At 35.2% G+C, this 18,426-nt stretch overlaps 1 non-coding gene across 1 annotated transcript; it reads left to right on the plus strand.

Moving 5' to 3' along the window:
• Positions 1–233: 233 nt before the first annotated feature.
• On the plus strand, positions 234–305 carry TRNAG-UCC. Its single transcript has one exon. It is a non-coding gene; the product is annotated as a tRNA-Gly (tRNA).
• The last annotated feature ends 18,121 nt before the right edge of the window (positions 306–18,426 follow it).

Consider the following 18,426-nt stretch of genomic DNA (forward strand, 5'->3'; position numbering starts at 1 on the left):
ACTTCTCACCCAATGACATGCTCGGTGACATTTGTCTTAGTTCTTTTTTGTTGCTTGAATTCTGTTTCACAATAACAAGTAACATCGCAGGAGTGGCTCTATGTTGATATCTCAGATAACTAACCTCTTGCTCACATTGTCCTCCATCAATAATTTTTGAACTATTGGAAAATCTTTGGCTTGTTAATTTAAATCCTACTTTTATAAATTTATTAAAACAAATTCGCTGTCTGGCGTTTGTAGTCCAACGGTTAGGATAATTGCCTTCCAAGCAATAGACCCGGGTTCGACTCCCGGCAGACGCATTTTTATGGTTTTTTTGTTGTTTCTGCTAAATAAGTTGTATTTGCAAATAATATCATGTGAAAACTGAAACTTAATTTTTTTGCTTAATATAACTGGGCATCAAATGTGAAAACTGAAAACTGTTGAAAAAAAAAGCACATAATAATTCTTTTTCTCAATATAACTGGGCATCAAATGAGATTATTGTACAGTTAACATTATTATATTTTTACAGCCATGTATTAGATTCTTCAATCAAATTATGAGACACTTTCCCGTCCTGAAGAGGAAAGAAATCCACTTACTTTTATAAGTTTCCCGTTTATTAACCAAAACATTCATTTTGTCATCCCGCATTGGTATCCAACATATGTTCTATCGAGACTGCCGACTAATGGGTGTTTATAATGCAGGGGGGGCATAGCATTCACCTTTCTGACTACTGGTCAGCAGGTGTTGAAAATCAAAATGAATGGTTAAAGCTTACCTACCATTGTTGTGGTTCATAGTTCAGAAAATAAGCAAAGATATCCCTATCGCCTCATAAAAGTTGGTTATCATTGTTCATTATCAAAGATAGAAACTTCATATGATGGATGCTACTAATCTACATGCAGATTCTAAAATGATCTTATAGTTGTTGTTGGAAAAAGAACCTGCCATAGGGATGTCAGAGTATGAGTTCAAATGAGAAGGGGAATACAAAAAACCATCAGTCTTCATTTTTATTTATTTTTTGTTTTTTTTCCTCCCGTTTATATATCTCTGATTATCCATTTTTCCGATAGCAAGTTGTTCCTGCGCCAGTCATCTAATTTATGTGCAAGAAAGTTCTTCTATTGATGATCATGAATCATACTCGACTGATAGTGATCCTTTCCCAGTACAAAATCCATATAATTGGAGATATCTTATCTCATGGCAAACCAAATCCATTTTGTGTTCCAGAATGCTGAATCTATTCTGAGCAAAAACAACAATTGAATATGTACCCAGCTAAGAGGCTAGGCATAATGCAGTAGAAATTTGTTTATCTCCTTTACCTTCTCGACGTCCTATTGTTAATGTGCGATTGTTCAAAACTTTTTACATTGTTTATAATCAGTCAGCATATCCACAAATCTTGCTCTGGTCATCTTCTTCTTCTTCTTCTTCCACTCTTCCCTTTGAACTAATTTATGTTTTTGCACACCTAATAGTAAACCAGAAATCATTCGTTTCTTCTCTTAATCTAGCTCCCCTTAGCCAATTTCTTATTCAATGTATTTAACTTGGGGTGAATATTCTTAGATTAGCATTTGAAGATGAGTAATGGCTGCTTCTATGTTATAGTTAATAGTAAACCAGAAAACACTTGTTTAGGACTGCAATTGTAATTAGGTCTGTGCCAGGATTTCTTCAGTCTTCTCCTTGAGAAGATTCACAGAGAGGGTTTGGCATTCACTATACTTTAATATTTATGTCCACTGTGGCGGACTAGGGCATCCTTGGTTTCCATTCAGGGCATTCATATGTGTATATATATAGCGCCTAGGACTATGGTGCAATGGTAAGGGCGTCTAATTGTCTTCCAGTCACCCATAGTTTAATTCTCAGCTATAGCGTATTTGCAGGGATTCTTTCTCGAAATGGCATTTACAACTAAGAGATGCTGGGTTTCTGGGCTGCTCGTCGCGAGTGCTTCCCTATTTATTCTAGTGACCGGTGGAAAACTTCCATCGGGTCGGGCCGGTTACCCCTGCTCGACGTTACCCAACCTGATTAATCATTAATATAGAATTTTTGATAGGTTGTCCACCTTACGCTGCACACCTCGTGCCAACCTAAAATTTATTTTCGATTTGATTTTTTTTTGCTTAATATTATAATCCAATCATTAAACTCTAAAGATAAAATTTGATTGGAATAAATGAGAGCTTAACAAAAACTAAAAAAACAATCAATTACACTATGTAGACACGAGGTGGGCTGCATAAGATGGGTAGCATACTAAATTCTTATTTAATATGATATGCTCAAGGAAAAAAACTCAAAGAAAAGCTCAAGGATAGACACATAAAGTCATGGTCCACCATTTCACTTTTTGTGGGCCCCATCACTTGGTGTGTCTATCCTTGAGCTTTTCCTTGAGTTTTTTTCCTTGAGCATATCATTTTTCATATATATATATATATATATATATCAGATAAATCTAGAGTACAATTTATATCTACTCAAAAGTCAATCTTTACTTTTGGGGGCCCTTGGGCGAAAAGAGAAAAGTGACCTCTATAGAAAAAAAAAATTACTAACATATAATTTAAATATAATTTAATAGAAAAACTTGAATATTAATATATTTCATTTAAAATATGGTAAATATATTTCTCAAGATTCTTCAAAAAGTGCAACACCATACAAAATATGTTTCCTAGTTTCTCCAAAAGGTGTAATACCTACAAATACAAAAAAAAAATATGAAATAATTATTAAAAAAATCTATATCTTCTAGTATTTTGAGAAGCAAAATTATCAATAAGGTATTCAAAATCAAGTTTTTCTAACACCTCATTTTCGATACATAAAATTGTCAAGTCATTTACATTCAAATCATTATCATCATTTTCTCTCAATTCTTCCTGCTCATTCGTTGCATGATTATAATCATCATTTTCTCTCAATTCTTCCCGCTCATCGATTGCATGATCATTTAATTTTTATTGATTACTCGATTGTTACTCATTTGTTGCATAATCATTTAGTTCTTCTTGACTTTCTTCTTGTAATTCATCAATTGAATCTTCAATTGAAGAATTAGCTTTAAAAAACTTACGAAGAACACCTTTGTGAGTTTTAATAATCTGTTCCACTCTTTTTCTTTTGTTTCTTCTCTGAATCCAAGATTGATATTTTTTTAGAAACATGTTTATACTGCAAATTTTAAGAATAAAAAGAAAATAAACAAAACCAGCAATAGAGATAACAATGAAACAAATACAAGCAGTGAAAATAATAGTTAAAGAACAATAAAGCTATGTTTGTTCTTGAAGCAATAATCGATATAATCTATTCTATGATGATTAAAATTGGGATGATTTATTTAAACTCTTTCAAACTGTAAGAAAAATCATAAAATATTGACTCCAATACAATATTTAAAATCAATATTGAATATTGTCAATAAGAAAAAATATAGATAAGTACGTAACTTATGTTGTAAGTTTATATATTGATGAATGATGATATTGATAAAATTAAAATTTTAATTGGATAATAATTGGGATGATTTATTTAAACTCTTTCAAACTGTAAGAAAAATCATAAAATATTGACTCCAATACAATATTTAAAATCAATATTGAATATTGTCACTAAGAAAAAATATAGATAAGTACGTAACTTATGTTGTAAGTTTATATATTGATGAATGATGATATTGATAAAATTAAATTTTTAATTGGATAATAAACTTTTCTAATTTAATTAGAAGAGATTCAAAGGAGAAGAAGGGAGGAAATTAACGTTCAGGATTCATATTTTACTCTTTAGAGTTTTATGACTTCTATAAACAAATTAATAAAGAAAGAGTTATATAAGAAATAAAATCTTAGAAAGAGAAAAAAGGATCATTTATCTCCTTTTTTTCTTTCTTTTCTTTTTTAGAATTTTTTCTTAAATTTTAATAGAAAGTATATTTTTTAGATTTTTATTAAAACAATCTAATTATATATAATATATATTATATATGTATGCCAAATTTAGGGTTCCTAAAAATCGGGGGCTCTTGGCCGTCGTCCCTGGTGATATGCCTCAGGACAGACCCTATTACCACCACTACATCACACCCATAGGACATTTATGAGTTGTTTTCGATTGCACTGCTGATGGAGGTACAAACTCAGGTCTCAATTTGAATTTTCTTTGTGTTTCTCTTGCAAAACAACTTGTGCAAGAAAGGGATAAAACAAGGAAGAAACAGAAATTTGCACTTGTATGTGTTTACAAATAACTGATCATATTGCACTATTCCATATAACTGTTAGTTAAATGTGTAGTGTGAGCGATGCAATTTAGTTATTGTTTGTGGATGGTTTAGTGCTCTTAATCTATTAATAATGTTATAATTATCCCTTTCCTTTTAAAGAAGAAACAATGAGAAAACAAATTTTTGACATATATATTTTTTTTATTTTTAAGAAAATAAGGTGAAGAAGTCCAGGTATAAAATTATTTTGTACCTACTTTGCTTATTTTAAACCTTAGACTTTTGATACGGATTGACAAATTCTGAGGTAAGGAAAATTGTAATTTTGTTAAACTCCTAGGGCTAAATTTTAAAAAAATATTATACAAAATATATTAATTAATAGCAAAGTTAATATTTTTCCTTAAGAAACATTAATAATCGCTTTTTTATAACTATATATATATATATATATATATATATATGCTCGGCGCCCATTATGTGTCCGTAAGTGAAATTCAACATGGGTAATTTGACACGATTAAAATCCAATTTTTTGTATCTCTCTTATTTTCATGCAACAAATATTTTCTCTTTGCTCTTAAATTAAAATAAAATTCTCTTTTCTCTTTATAATTACATACGTACTAGTTTTTAAAGGTGGTGTAGCTATTATATGTCTACTACAATGTATAACAATTATTGTGTAGTAACTGCTACAACGTTATAACACCTATAACGTTGTAGCAACTATTGCACAGTACTTGCTACAACGTTGTAGTAGCTACTGCATTGCAGTAGCTATAATACAATAGTTGTTATAACGTTATAGTAGCTACTACATTATAGCTGCTACACATTGATAGCTTGCCATTAACGCAAGTCCGAAGAAAGCCTCAATCTCTGATTCGGACGATATTTCATCCCACGTCACCTTTAGCGTTTTGTACTTATTAGATTGGACAGGCTTCTTATTCTTTCTTTTGTCCTTGTCCTTGATCTTTAACTTATGACAGTGGTAGCATCTGATTGTTCTTTTCTTTCTACATTGCAGATGATTAGTTTCTCTAGTTTTAAATAATCTTTAAATTATTTTACCATTAATGTCATTTCATTGTCATCGAGAGAGGATTCTGAATCTTGTTCGTCCACCCTTGCCTAGGGCTATAAATGAACCAAGCGTTCGTGAACAAGCTTGGTATTCGGCTTGGTAAGAGCTTGTTTTTGTTCGTTCAATATACATAAGATTAATTAAACAAACAAGCTTGAACAACTCGTTAAGCTAAACAAACAAGCTTGAGCACATATGTGTTCAGCTCGTTAACGTTCGTGAACAATGTTCGTGAACAATGTTCATGAACAACGTTCGTGAACAATGTTCATGAACAACGTTCGTGAACAATGTTCATGAACCATATTTATTAATAAAACTCTTTTCAATATGCTAAATAAATAATAAAATAAAATAAAATAAATAAATAAATTTAAATTATCAATCTTAATAACAAATCAAACAATTAAAAGTTTCAAACAATCAAACAAGCTTAAATTGAGAGCTTGATAACATCTAAATGAACCAAGCTCAAACCAAGCTCAAGCCAAGCTCGAACCAAGCTCAAGCCAAGCTTGAATTGAGAGCTTGATAACATCTAAACGAACCAAGCACAAGCCAAGCTTCAAACAAGCTCAAGCTCATAAAAAATAAACCAAGCACAGCTTGAACACTCATTTTAAAAGCTTGGTTCATTTTAAGCTCGGCTCGGCTCGGCTCGATTATCTTATCAAACAAGCTTGAACACCCCAAAGCTTGGCTCGGCTCGACTCGTTTACAGCCCTACCCTTGCCTTAAAGGCTACGTTATGCTTTGACTCCTTCTTCGAATCTGCACATATCGTTTCATGGATTTCAAATGTTGAAAACATTTCTTCTAAGGTGACAGATTCTAAATCTTTAGATATATAGTAAACATCTACTAATAATGTCCACTCAGTAGATCTAGGAAATGCATTAAGCGCATACTTTAGCAAATCTCGGTTGCTTACCTTTTCTCCGAGATTCATGAGTCTGGTGATTAGTTTCTTCATTCTTGAGTGAAGATGTGCAACGATCTCTTCTGCTTCCAATTTTATGTTATTCAGTTGGTTCCTCAGCAGATCTCGCCTCATGAGCTTATCTTCGGACGTCCCTTCGTGTAGCTCAAGGAACTTCTCCCAAAGCTCCTTTGCTTAGTTGTAGGCGTGGTGTCGGCCTTTTTTGCATGTCACGAGGCACTCCAAATTAATAAAGATTGAAACTCATTGAAATTAAAACAACACGTGTAGTAAGGAGTCCCAAGTCGTATTTTTTTCCAAGGCAAACTAGTGAAATGTGTGAGTACTCTAGAATTGATTCAAATGAAATTATTAAATCATCAAAGTCTATTATGCTTTTCCACTTGATTCACAACACAATTTGGCTTCATCTAATTAAACAATTTACGAAATCAGAGAAGGATTGTTCACTTTTAAACTTGATTTAATTTCTTTCTCACAAAGTTTGTTTCAATTGAATTCAGATTTAAATGCACTATTTAATCAAGAAAATCAATCATCAACTCTTCAATTCACATCCACAATCAAACTTAACAAGTAAATCATAAGCTCAAATAAAATTACACCCAACAGAGGTAACAATCATAGCTAGAATTTATCAGTCTTCATTCAAGCAAGATTACAAGTACAAATATTTAAATCAGAGCAAAAGATTACTAACTAGATCACAAAAGCTTTAAACTATCAGTATCAGTATTGCAAAATAAACCTAACAGAACTAAGGTCATTTGCCAAAACACAATAGTCCGGGTTGGAAAGCAAGAATTTGAAATCAGAAATACAAAAGCTTAAACAGAAATTGAAATTGCAAAGAAAGGTATCAGATCTGAAGATCTGAGCCAGGTTTGAGAACAAATTAAAGACAAAGATAAAGAAAATCAAAACCCTAGCATTCCACAAACCCAATCCGAAACTAAAAACCCTCTACTCTACTGTGAAAACAAAGTTGCCATCGGAACCTCCCATCAAGTACTCAACAACAAATCTCTAACCTCCAGCTATTACCAGGGAATGATCACAGCTCCAAGAAACCTCTCTTAAAGCTCTCACTCGTCTGATAACCTCACCAGCCATAGAACAAAGCTCAGGTTCTGTGAATTGCATACCAGATAGAATGGCCACGTCGATCCAATGTAGCTGCGGAATGGAATGCGGAAAAGGATACGGAAATCACTAATCAGAAACCTCCCCGATCAGGATTGCGGCGGTGGAACAAAACCCAAATCGTGGCTGAAGAAACCTCCCTTCTGCCATTCTCTGATCACTGGATGATGAATGCCGGCAGTTGGATCGCCGTCGGAGAAGAATCTAAGCTCATCGGATCTGGAAAGACGGAACGCGGAGCTGCGGTCGTCGCTGCGAAGAAGAAGCAGAAACAGTGGAAAATCGTGAACGCCCGAGCCCGTCTGTGCACTGTAGCTTCTCAACATTTAAACCTCTCCTCATCTGATCGGACGGTCCAGATTATTTCTAGCTTGATCAACGGCTGTGATGTCTTCAGATCTGGATCAAAACCTTTAGATCTTCATCAACGGACGAGATCTGCTCCTCATTAGGTCGGATGGACCAGATTCTCAACGGATGACTCAGATCTCTCCAATCTTCAACGAACGGTCCAAATCGATCCAAAGCTTGATCGCCTTGATTAGCCCTTGATTTGAGTCCAAATGTGGCCTGATCTGATCGAGTCATGACCCTTTTGATGCCTACAAAATAATAAACAAATATTAGCATCAAATACCATAAAAATAGGCTAATTTACAATTAGGTCCAAGATAGAATGAAATTATGAAATGTAGAGTAAATATGACTTTAAGCTATGAAAATATCATTAAAAACATGCATTATGAATCAAGATAATATAGCCAAAATCATGGTTATCAAATCCCCCCACACTTAGTCTTGGACGTCCCGTTCAAGTCAAGAAAACCTAAAATCATCTCCACAATAAATTTCCCTAGCAATACCTAGAAGATAGTAAAAGGTAATTAACTAAAGTCATCTTAAAGATCACAAACAATCATGAATACAATCCAAATAACAATCAGTAGGTATGGTGGTTTCAATCCAATTGAAAAAATTAAGTAAGTTACAGTCTCACAAGGTATTAACCTATTCTAGCCCTCACACTCAAAATTGCATATAAGTGGAGCTCACTCAATGTCACTCACAACATTTCACTACCATAAGCTTGCTTATTTTCTAATTCTCCACCACTATAAACATAACATACATGAATCAAAAGGATTTTATCAACAAGAATTGAAATGGAAGCAAAAAGAGCAATTGAAATGAATGTAGTAGCAAAAGAAAAAACATTAATGAAGAAAATGAGAAGATGAGAGTATTGGAGGAGTATACTTGATGAGTTGACCCATTTTGATGTAAAAAGAGATGAATACCATTTGTTTTAACCAATTCAAAGTATCAAGCTAACCTCTCCCTCAATTTGAATGCAAACATAGAATCTTGATACTCTATCACCAACTTTGATACTCTTTTGTCTTGCCATTTCCTCTTCTCTATTTTTTTCTTTTTTCACTGTTTTTTTCAGCTCTTACACTTCAATTCCAGCATTTGAAAACTAAAACAATCTCAAACCATGAAGAAGAGTTTGGCGCCGCTGCCGGGGAAGAATCTAAGCTCATCGGATCTGAAAAGATGGAACGCGGAGCTGCGGTCGTCGCTGCGAAGAAGAAGCAGAAACAGTTGAAAATCGTGAACGCCCGAGCCCGTCTGTGCACTGTAGCTTCTCAACATTTAAATCTCTCCTCATCTGATCGGACGGTCCAAATTATTTCTGGCTTGATCAACGGCTGTGATGTCTTCAGATCTGGATCAAAACCTTTGGATCTTCATCAACGGACGAGATCTGCTCCTCATTAGGTCGGATGGACCAGATTCTCAACGGATGGCTCAGATCTCTCCAATCTTCAACAAACGGTCCAAATCGATCCAAAGCTTGATCGCCTTGATTAGCTCTTGATTTGAGTCCAAATGTGGCCTGATCTGATCGGGTCATGCCCCTTTTAATGCCTACAAAATAATAAACAAATATTAGCATCAAATACCATGAAAATAGGCTAATTTGCAATTAGATCCAAGATAGAATGAAATTATGAAATGTAGAGTAAATATGACTTTAAGCAATGAAAATATCATTAAAAATATGCATTATGAATCAAGATAATATAGCCAAAATCATGGTTATCAAGGCGCCGATCCGGTTGACTTCTTGTGGCGATAGGATGCTCAGCAAATTGAACTTTGCTTTGTCATTTGTCACGTAGTCGGTTTCCTCCTTCTTCGTCTATTGGTATTCTTCCTTACTTTCGGGTGCTAAAAACTGAACTTCATTATTAAAAGCAATTCAAAATCGATTTTAAAGAATATCTCCATTCTCTTTTTCCAGCTCACGAACTCCCCCTCGAACTTTGGTGGGTAGATGCTCAGTCTGGCCATCCCGTGTGCTTCGTTCGACGATTAGTCCTCCTTAAGCGTCCTGGCTCTGATACAACTTATTGGGACCCTTAGCGGTCGGCAAGAGGGGGGGGGTGAATAGCCCCTGCACAAAAATAAAACAAAACCTTTTTCGACTTATAACTTAATTAGAATAACACTTGCATAAAAATAATGAAATGGACTAAAAGACAGAGGCACACGGGTTTACTTGGTTACAGCCGGGGAAGTTGTTAATCCAAGGCAGTGAAGTCACACTAATTTCTCCTTCAGGCGGAGAAACCTCTTTACATCAATAAAAGCACAGAAAGACGAAGTTAAACAGAAAAAGAAGTGTGTACAAGTGTTGCACGAATATTTCTTGTTGTTGTTAGTTTATGGGAGTAGGGCTGCTTATATAGCCTTGCTCAGGGCGCTTGGAAGCGTTCCAGGTTCTTGGAATGAGATAAAATTCTATCCCTAACGCAACGTTCAAACGCCACGTTGAAATGGCTAAGAATCGGGTTTCGAGCACCTAGACTGCTCCGAGCGCCCCGGACCTATTCCAGGTGCCCCGGATTGCTCCGGGCACCCCGGGGTCAAAAATAAGCCCTTTACTGATTTTTGGTCATGGCCTCCTTCTTCGGTTCCGCTCGCATCGGTCTGGGTCTTCCGCTCTAGCTCCGCTCGGTTGGGTCATTTCGGTCATCCGGAATAGGGCTCACCCGAACCCAACTTTTGGCCTTTTCCTCAAGCAAGCTTTCACTTCGGCTTCTCGTCCCTCGGAATCACCGCGTACTTCCTTCTCGTCTGCCAGCATACTCTTCCACAGCTTTTCGTCCCTCGGACAGCTGCACCTTTTGCTCCTCGAGCAATCTTTCACTCTGGCTTCTCGTCCCTCGGGAACACCGCACGCTCTCTTCTCGTCCGCCGGTATACTTTTCCGTAGCACTTCGTCCCTCGGACGCACCGAGCTCGTCGGCTCTCTCTTGTGCCATCCTTCTCGCTAGCTACGTCTTTTGCTCGACGTCCTGTGCTCCTAAGTTCCTGCACACTTAGACACAGGGTTAAACACAACATGACCTAACTTAACTTGTTTGATCACATCAAAACTACCTTGGGGTACCAACAACTTCAAATCAAGGGATTGATGAGATAAGTCAAGTATAGTCTCTGCCTTCTGACAAGTTGTACAAGTTTAAAAGAACTTGTATAAAACTTCCTGTCAATTAGAAAATGATAATAAAAAATTATTATAAAAAATAATGAGTTAAAAGAAACCTTAGCAACATCTTGTCGATTGGAAGATTTCAACAAACTAAAAATAGAAAATAAAAATGTAAAAGAACAAAAACAAAATTTGAAAAATTTTGCATGTTCGAATATTATTCTTTCAAATTTTAGAAATTTTCAAGTACTAACTGGTATCTTAGATATCATAAGGGCTAAATCAGAAAATTATCACGTAAATATGTTCCTAGAAAATTTTTGATCAATTCTGTAGAAAGGAATCTATTTTGGGTTATAAAATAATACTTAGATTAAATTTTTATGTATATATTACTTTTAAACTAATTTAATTTTGCTTAAATATTCTAAATAAATTGTTTTGTTTAAATTCTGACCAAAATTATGTAGATAGTAATTTGTTAAGAAAGATGATTTCATCCCTTATCTATAGAAATATTTTTAGAATTTTATGTTCATTATATTATTTTTAATTTTATAACAAAAATTATATATATTTTTTAAAAATAGTTATTAGATTATCTTTATAAACTCTATTTTTTTTATGAAACTTTATCATTTTCTCTATCTAAAAAAATTTTTCTAAAGTTTTTTTTTACCATGGGTAAACTTTCTATGAATTATTTATCTAAATATAAATTTTTTATATTAAAAATTCTTTAAAAATTTATTATTTATTTTTCAAAGCAACTTACTCTAATACATATTCAGAAAATTTTTTAAATTTTTTTTGAACTTTTTAAAGGAAATATATCTTTATGTAGAAAAGAATTTATTACTGCTTAAATTAATTTCAATTTTTTGTGAAAATTTTATTTCTAATTTGGATATAGCTGTTTAACTATTATTTCTCCATGATTGAAAAATATTTTTAAAAATATTTTTTTTCCAAAAATGATTTATCAATTGTAAAAATCTAATTTTTTTGAAATTTAAAGTTCATAATTTTTCTAGATGATAGTCACTATAATTTTATCCCTTATACTCTATTTTGAATTTATTTCATGTTATTCTTATAGCATATCCCTATTTTTAATGTGATCAAAGGGGAAAAATTATAGGTTAAGTTTAGGGGAGGGTACATTTTGATTTTTGTTCATTTTTTTACAAATCAAATACTTGTTATTTGTTTTCTATTTACCCTAACTTATCTTGGTTTGCTCACATCAAAATAAGGAGATTGCAAGTACCCTCGTGGTAGTTTTAATATGATCAGCCAAGTCAAGTTAGGTCTTGTTGTGATTTGACCCTTGTATCTAAGTGTGCAAGAACTTAGGAGCACAGGAGGTTGAGCGAAAGACGCAGCTAGTAAGAAGGATAGCACTAGAGAGAACCGATGGACTTGGTGCATCTAAGGGATGAGACGCTACAGAAGAGTACGCTGACGGCCGAGAAGGAAACGCACGGTGGTTCCAAGGGACGAGAAGTCGAAGTGGAAGGTTGCTTGAGAAGGCCGAAAAATGAGTTCGGGTGAGCCCTATTCTCGATGGCCAAAATCACCCAAACGAGCGGAGCCGGAGCGGAAGACCCGAACCAAAAGTCAATACTGAGTTGACTCTGGTTTGGGCACCCAGACTCCGGGTGTTCAGACCCCTAGGCCAGCCAGGGCGCCCTAGGCTCACGCCTTAGTCGAGGGCTGGTTCAACCCAGTCCGAGCGCTTGAAAATGGTCCAGTCGTTCGGACAAAAAATCTTATCGAAACGCTAGTCATTGCAATTTGTTGCAATGTGAATAAAGTTGTATCCACGCCTAGGCACCCAAAACCCTTCCAAGTGCCCAGATCAAGACTATAAATACAATCCTGACCTCAGTAGCTAGATACAACAATTGTAAATGATATTCTTTCTGTTTAGCTTTGTAATCTAGTGCTTTAAGTACTGTAAGAAGCTTCTCCACCAGAAGAAGATTTGATAGTGAGCTTTCAACATCTTAGGTTAGCAATCCCTTGATTGCAAATCAAGTAAATCTCTGTGCCTATTTCTTTTTATTAATTAGCTTCTTAATTTTTTTTGTACAAGTGTTATTTTAATCATGCTATAAGATCGAGAAAGACATTTCTTGTTTTTATCATGTAGGGCAATTCACCCCCCCCCCTCTTGCATGCCGAATGGGACCTATAGAAACTCGGTTAGAGGCGTTCTCCAGTCACTCGATGCTCCTCTGGTCAGCTTGTCGATGTGAGCTACTAACATTATCTGCTCGATTGACCTATCTAACACCACTGGAGTTAAGGAACTTGCTAACTTTGACAGTTCGTCGGTATACTGATTTTCCTCTCGAGGGATCTTTTGAATAATAACTTTTTGAAATTCAGCCCTCAACTTTTCGAACGCCTCCACATATAACTTGAGCCTTGTATTATTTATTTCAAAAGTCCTTGAGAGCTACTGTGCCGCCAATTGAGAGTCTGAGTGGATAAGGACTCATGTAGCTCCCACATGCCTTGCTATTTGTAGACCGGCTATTAGTGCCTCGTACTCTTCCTCGTTATTTGTGGCTCTATAGTCTAGTCGAACGGACAGCTGCATTCGATCCTTGCATGGTGATATCAGAAGTATGTCCATGCCGCTACCTTGCTGAGTGGACGACCAGTCTACATAGACCTTCCAAGTTGCTTCTGGCTCGGCGTTCTATACCTCCGTCACAAAATCGGCTAAGGCTTGCGCCTTGATCGCCGATCAGGGTTGGTACTAGATGTCAAATTCACTCAATTCCGTGGTCCACTTGATTAGCCGATCAGATGCTTCGGGGTTAAGGAGGACCCACCCTAGAGTGATGTTAGTCAACACAATTATTTGAAGCCATAGAAAGTATGGGCGTAACCTCTGAGCGGCGAGGACCAGCCCGTATGCTAGCTTCTCGAGACAGGTGTAGTAACACTTAGCATCTTTTAATATATGACTTAAAAAATACACTGACTATTGTTTAGTGTCATTTTGCCGCACCAATGCTGAGTCAACTGTTGGAGTGTATACTGAAAGCCTAAGCTTTTATAAACATTTGTTTAGAATAAAGAATCACATTTGGTCAAATTATTTACATTTGATTGTAGTTGTTCAATTAATTTATATTGTAGATAACATAGCATGTGGTGTCACATGCAGAAGATAATGTTATCAGTACCTTATAAATTATAAACAGTAGCTCACGACCAAAATGGAAAGGAACAAATCATTAGAAGGTCGTAGTGTAATTAGGTATCAGTTTATCTTGACTGTATAATTACATTAGTACACTTAGAGTGTATTGAGTAGGACCAATTTGAGGTCGTTTCTTTTATACTGACTTTATAAAGGAACAAAAACCTCAGTTATTATGGAAGTGTGTGCTCTTAATCCTAATATAATAACAAGCATATATATTTGATATTTATTTCTTTAATTTATCAATGGGTGAGATTTAGTTCGATGAATCAATAAACCCGATAAGTTGGGAAATGATATCACTTATAGTTAGTGTTGTTGATTATAGAAGGAAACTGTGTCCTAGAGATACTAGGTTGATAATGTCCCCAAGAGGAGCTCATAAGGATTGTCATGTTAAACCCTGCAGGTGGACTTAGTCCGACATGACGATAAGGTTGAGTGGTACTACTCTTGGACTTAGATATTAATTAAATGAGTTGTCAGTAACTCACTTAATTAGTGGACATTCGATATCTTAAACACAGGGAGACTAACACGCTCATAATAAGAAGGAGCCCAAAAATATAATTTGGGATTGGTGCGGTAGTTCAATAATAGTTCTCTAGTGGAATGAATTATTATTGATAAAATTAAGTTGTGTGTTCGGGGCGAACACGGGATGCTTAATTTTATCGGGAGACCAAAACCAATTCCTCCTCTCAGTCCCTATCGTAGTATCTTATTTATAGAGTTCTATACCCACCTATACCCACCTTCTATACCCACCAATAGGGGGCCGGCCAAGCTAGCTTGGGTGTTGGTTACTACTCGGAAAACCTAGAGGTTCCACTGTACAAAATTTTGTACAAAGGTCTGAACCTTTTCCTAGCTACCATGTGTTCTTTTAAATTAAATTTTGGATCGCCTGCGGAACTTAACACGTTTGATCCAAAACTTAATCTATTTGTTCTTTTAGGTTTTGACTTGGATCTCCTGCGGAACTTAACACGTTCGACCCAAATCACCTTAAGTTATTAATTCCATTAAATATTAATTTTCATAATTGGTTCCCAGTACTGACGTGGCGAGGCACATGACCTTCTTGGATATGGGAGCAACCACCACCGACTAGACAAAACCTTTTATAGAAATCTAATATTTAATTTCCAAAAATAACTTTAGGTTAACCAAAAAGAACAATCAAATCACAAGGAAAAAATAAAACAAAAGAACACAACTTCGAAAAACATATTCGAAATACTAGAATCGTAAGCCTCTTGTATTTGGTATTATTTCCATAAATAATTAGTATGATGCGGAAAAGGAAAAACTACTAGTTATACCTTCTAGAAAGACCTCTTGATCTTCTACCGTATTCCTCTTCTAACCTCGGACGTTGTGTGGGCAACGATCTTCCGAGATGAGAAACCACCAATCACCTTCTTCTTCCTTGCAAGTTTCGGCCATCAAAACATCTTCTAGGATGAAGAGGTTCGGCCACCACCACCATGCTCCAAGGGATGCTAGAAACAAGGCTTGCTTTCTCTCCTTCTCCTTCCTTGATCCGGCCACTAACAAAAGCTCCACCAAAATATATGTTTTGGCCAACAAGAGGAGAGGAGAGAAATAGGGTCGGCCACCAAAACCAAAGAGGAGAGGAAAGAAAAAGAATAGAAGTTCACCTCATGAAGACTCCTCTACCTCCTCTTTTATAATCCTTGGTTTTGGCAAATAAGGAAATTTTAATAAAAACTTCCTTAATTCTTTTGCCATGAAAAGGAAAAATTTATTTAATTAAAAATAATTTTTCTTCTCACAATTATAATGGCCGGCCACACCTATTCTCCAAGCAAATAAAAATTTTAAACACAAATTAAAACTTCCTTATTTGCTTCCAGAAAAAAAAATTTCTCCAATAATTTTAATCCCTTCATGATTGGTTAATAAAAAGGAAATTTTATAAATTAAAATCTTTCTTTTAAACATGTGGATAAAAAGAAAGTTATCTCTAAAAATTAAAATCTCTTTTAATCTACAAATAAGGAAAGATATCAAATCTTTTCTTAATCTCTTGTAGAAACTTATAAAAGAGAATATTTAATTTTTAAACTTTCTTTTAAATCATGGACATGGTTAAAAAGGAAAGTTTTTCTTAAAATTTAAAATCCTCCTTTAATCAACAAATAAGGAAAGATTTCAAATTTTAAACTTTCTTTTAAACATGTAGATGAATTTCAAATAAGGAAAGTTTTTACCAAAAATTAAAACCATCCTTTTAAACTACAAATAAGGAAAGAGATTAATCTCTTCTCTTAATCTTTTGTAGAAAGCTATAAAAGGAAATTTTTAATTTTTAAACTCTCTTTTAAAATCATGATATCCACATAAGAAATAATTTTAATAAAAAATCCTTTTAATATTCTAGTGGCCGACCACCTAAGCTTGGGACCCATGCTTTGGCCGGCCACCTACATGGCCCATCCTCTTGGTCTTGGCCGGCCCTAGCTTGGGTTCCAAGCTAGCTTGGGTTCAAGCTAGCTTGGTCGGCCCCATTGGATGGGTAAGAAGGTGGGTATGCGGTGGGTATAAATCTCTATATACTAGAGGCTACGATAGGGACCGAGAGGAGGAATTGGTTTTGGTCTCCCAATGAAATTAAGCATCCCGTGTTCGCCCCGAACACACAACTTAATTTCATCAATAATAATTCATTCCACTAAAGAACTATTATTGAACTACCGCACCAATCCCAAATTACATTTTGGGCTCCTTCTTATTATGAGTGTGTTAATCTCCCTGTGTTTAAGATAACAAATGTCCACTGATTAAGTAAGTTACTGACAACTCACTTAATTAATATCTAGCTCCAAGAGTAGTACCACTCAACTTCATCGTCATGTCGGACTAAGTCCACCTGTAGGGTTTAACATGACAATCCTTATGAGCTCCTCTTGGGGACATTATCAACCTAGTATCTCTAGGACACAGTTTCCTTCTATAATCAACAACACACACTATAAGTGATATCATTTCCCAACTTATCGGGCTTATTGATTCATCGAACTAAATCTCACCCATTGATAAATTAAAGAAATAAATATCAAATATATGTGCTTGTTATTATATTAGGATTAAGAGCACACACTTCCATAATAACTGAGGTCTTTGTTTCTTTATAAAGTCAGTATAAAAGAAACGACCTCTAATGGTCCTACTCAATACACTCTAAGTGTACTAGTGTAATTATATAGTTAAGATAAACTAATACCTAATTACACTACGACCTTCCAATGGTTTGTTCCTTTCCATTATGGTCGTGAGCTACTGTTTATAATTTATAAGGTACTGATAACATGATCCTCTGTGTGTGACACCACACACCATGTTATCTACAATATAAATTAATTGAACAACTACATTTATCATAAATGTAAACATTTGACCAATGTGATTCTTATTTCTAGATAAATGTTTATACCAAAAGCTAGGTTTTTAGTATACACTCTAACAATCTCCCACTTATACTAAAAGACTAAGCTGCCATATCTGCTGCCATACATCTGATTCTCATGCCTTTCAAAAAGCTCTTGCCTTAAGGACCTCAGGTTATCATCTGATGTAATCTAGGCGGCAACAACTTCTCCTCGTTTATACGATTTCTCGTATTGGGTGGTACTTGCGCTCTATTGTGTTTTCTTGCCTTATAGACTTATGGTTTCTTCAAGTTTGCTACTGCACCAATGTTATTACAATAAATTGTAATAATCTTTGGATAAATCAGAAATCATATCTAAGTCTATCTTGAGGTTATGAGTCATTCAGCTTTTATAGCTACCTCAGAGGCTTGCCATATACTCAGCTTCTATGGTGGAGTCCAGAAAAACACCTATGCTTATCACTCTTCCATAGTTATGACTTTACCTCCTAAAGTAAACACAAAACCCCGAGGTTGACTTATTATTGTCCCTATCCGATTGGAAGTCAAAATCCATGCAACCCACAGGGACTAAATTAACTGCCTTGTAAGCTAGCATATAATCTCTAGTTCCTCTAAGGTACTTTAATATATGCTTTACTGCAGTCCAATGTCCTTGTCTATGGTTACTTTGATATCTGCTAACTATGCCCTTGGCAAAACAGATTTCTGATCTCGTGCATAGCATACATTAGGTTGACTAACTGCCGAAGCATAAAGAACTGCCTACATGTCCTCAATCTCCTTTGATGTCATCAGAGACATCTCTTTAGATAAAGACACTCCATACTTTAAAAGGTAAGAAACCTTTCTAGGAGTTTT

This window comes from Zingiber officinale, chromosome 6B (genome assembly GCF_018446385.1).
Source record: "Zingiber officinale cultivar Zhangliang chromosome 6B, Zo_v1.1, whole genome shotgun sequence".
NCBI classification, from domain to species: domain Eukaryota; kingdom Viridiplantae; phylum Streptophyta; class Magnoliopsida; order Zingiberales; family Zingiberaceae; genus Zingiber; species Zingiber officinale.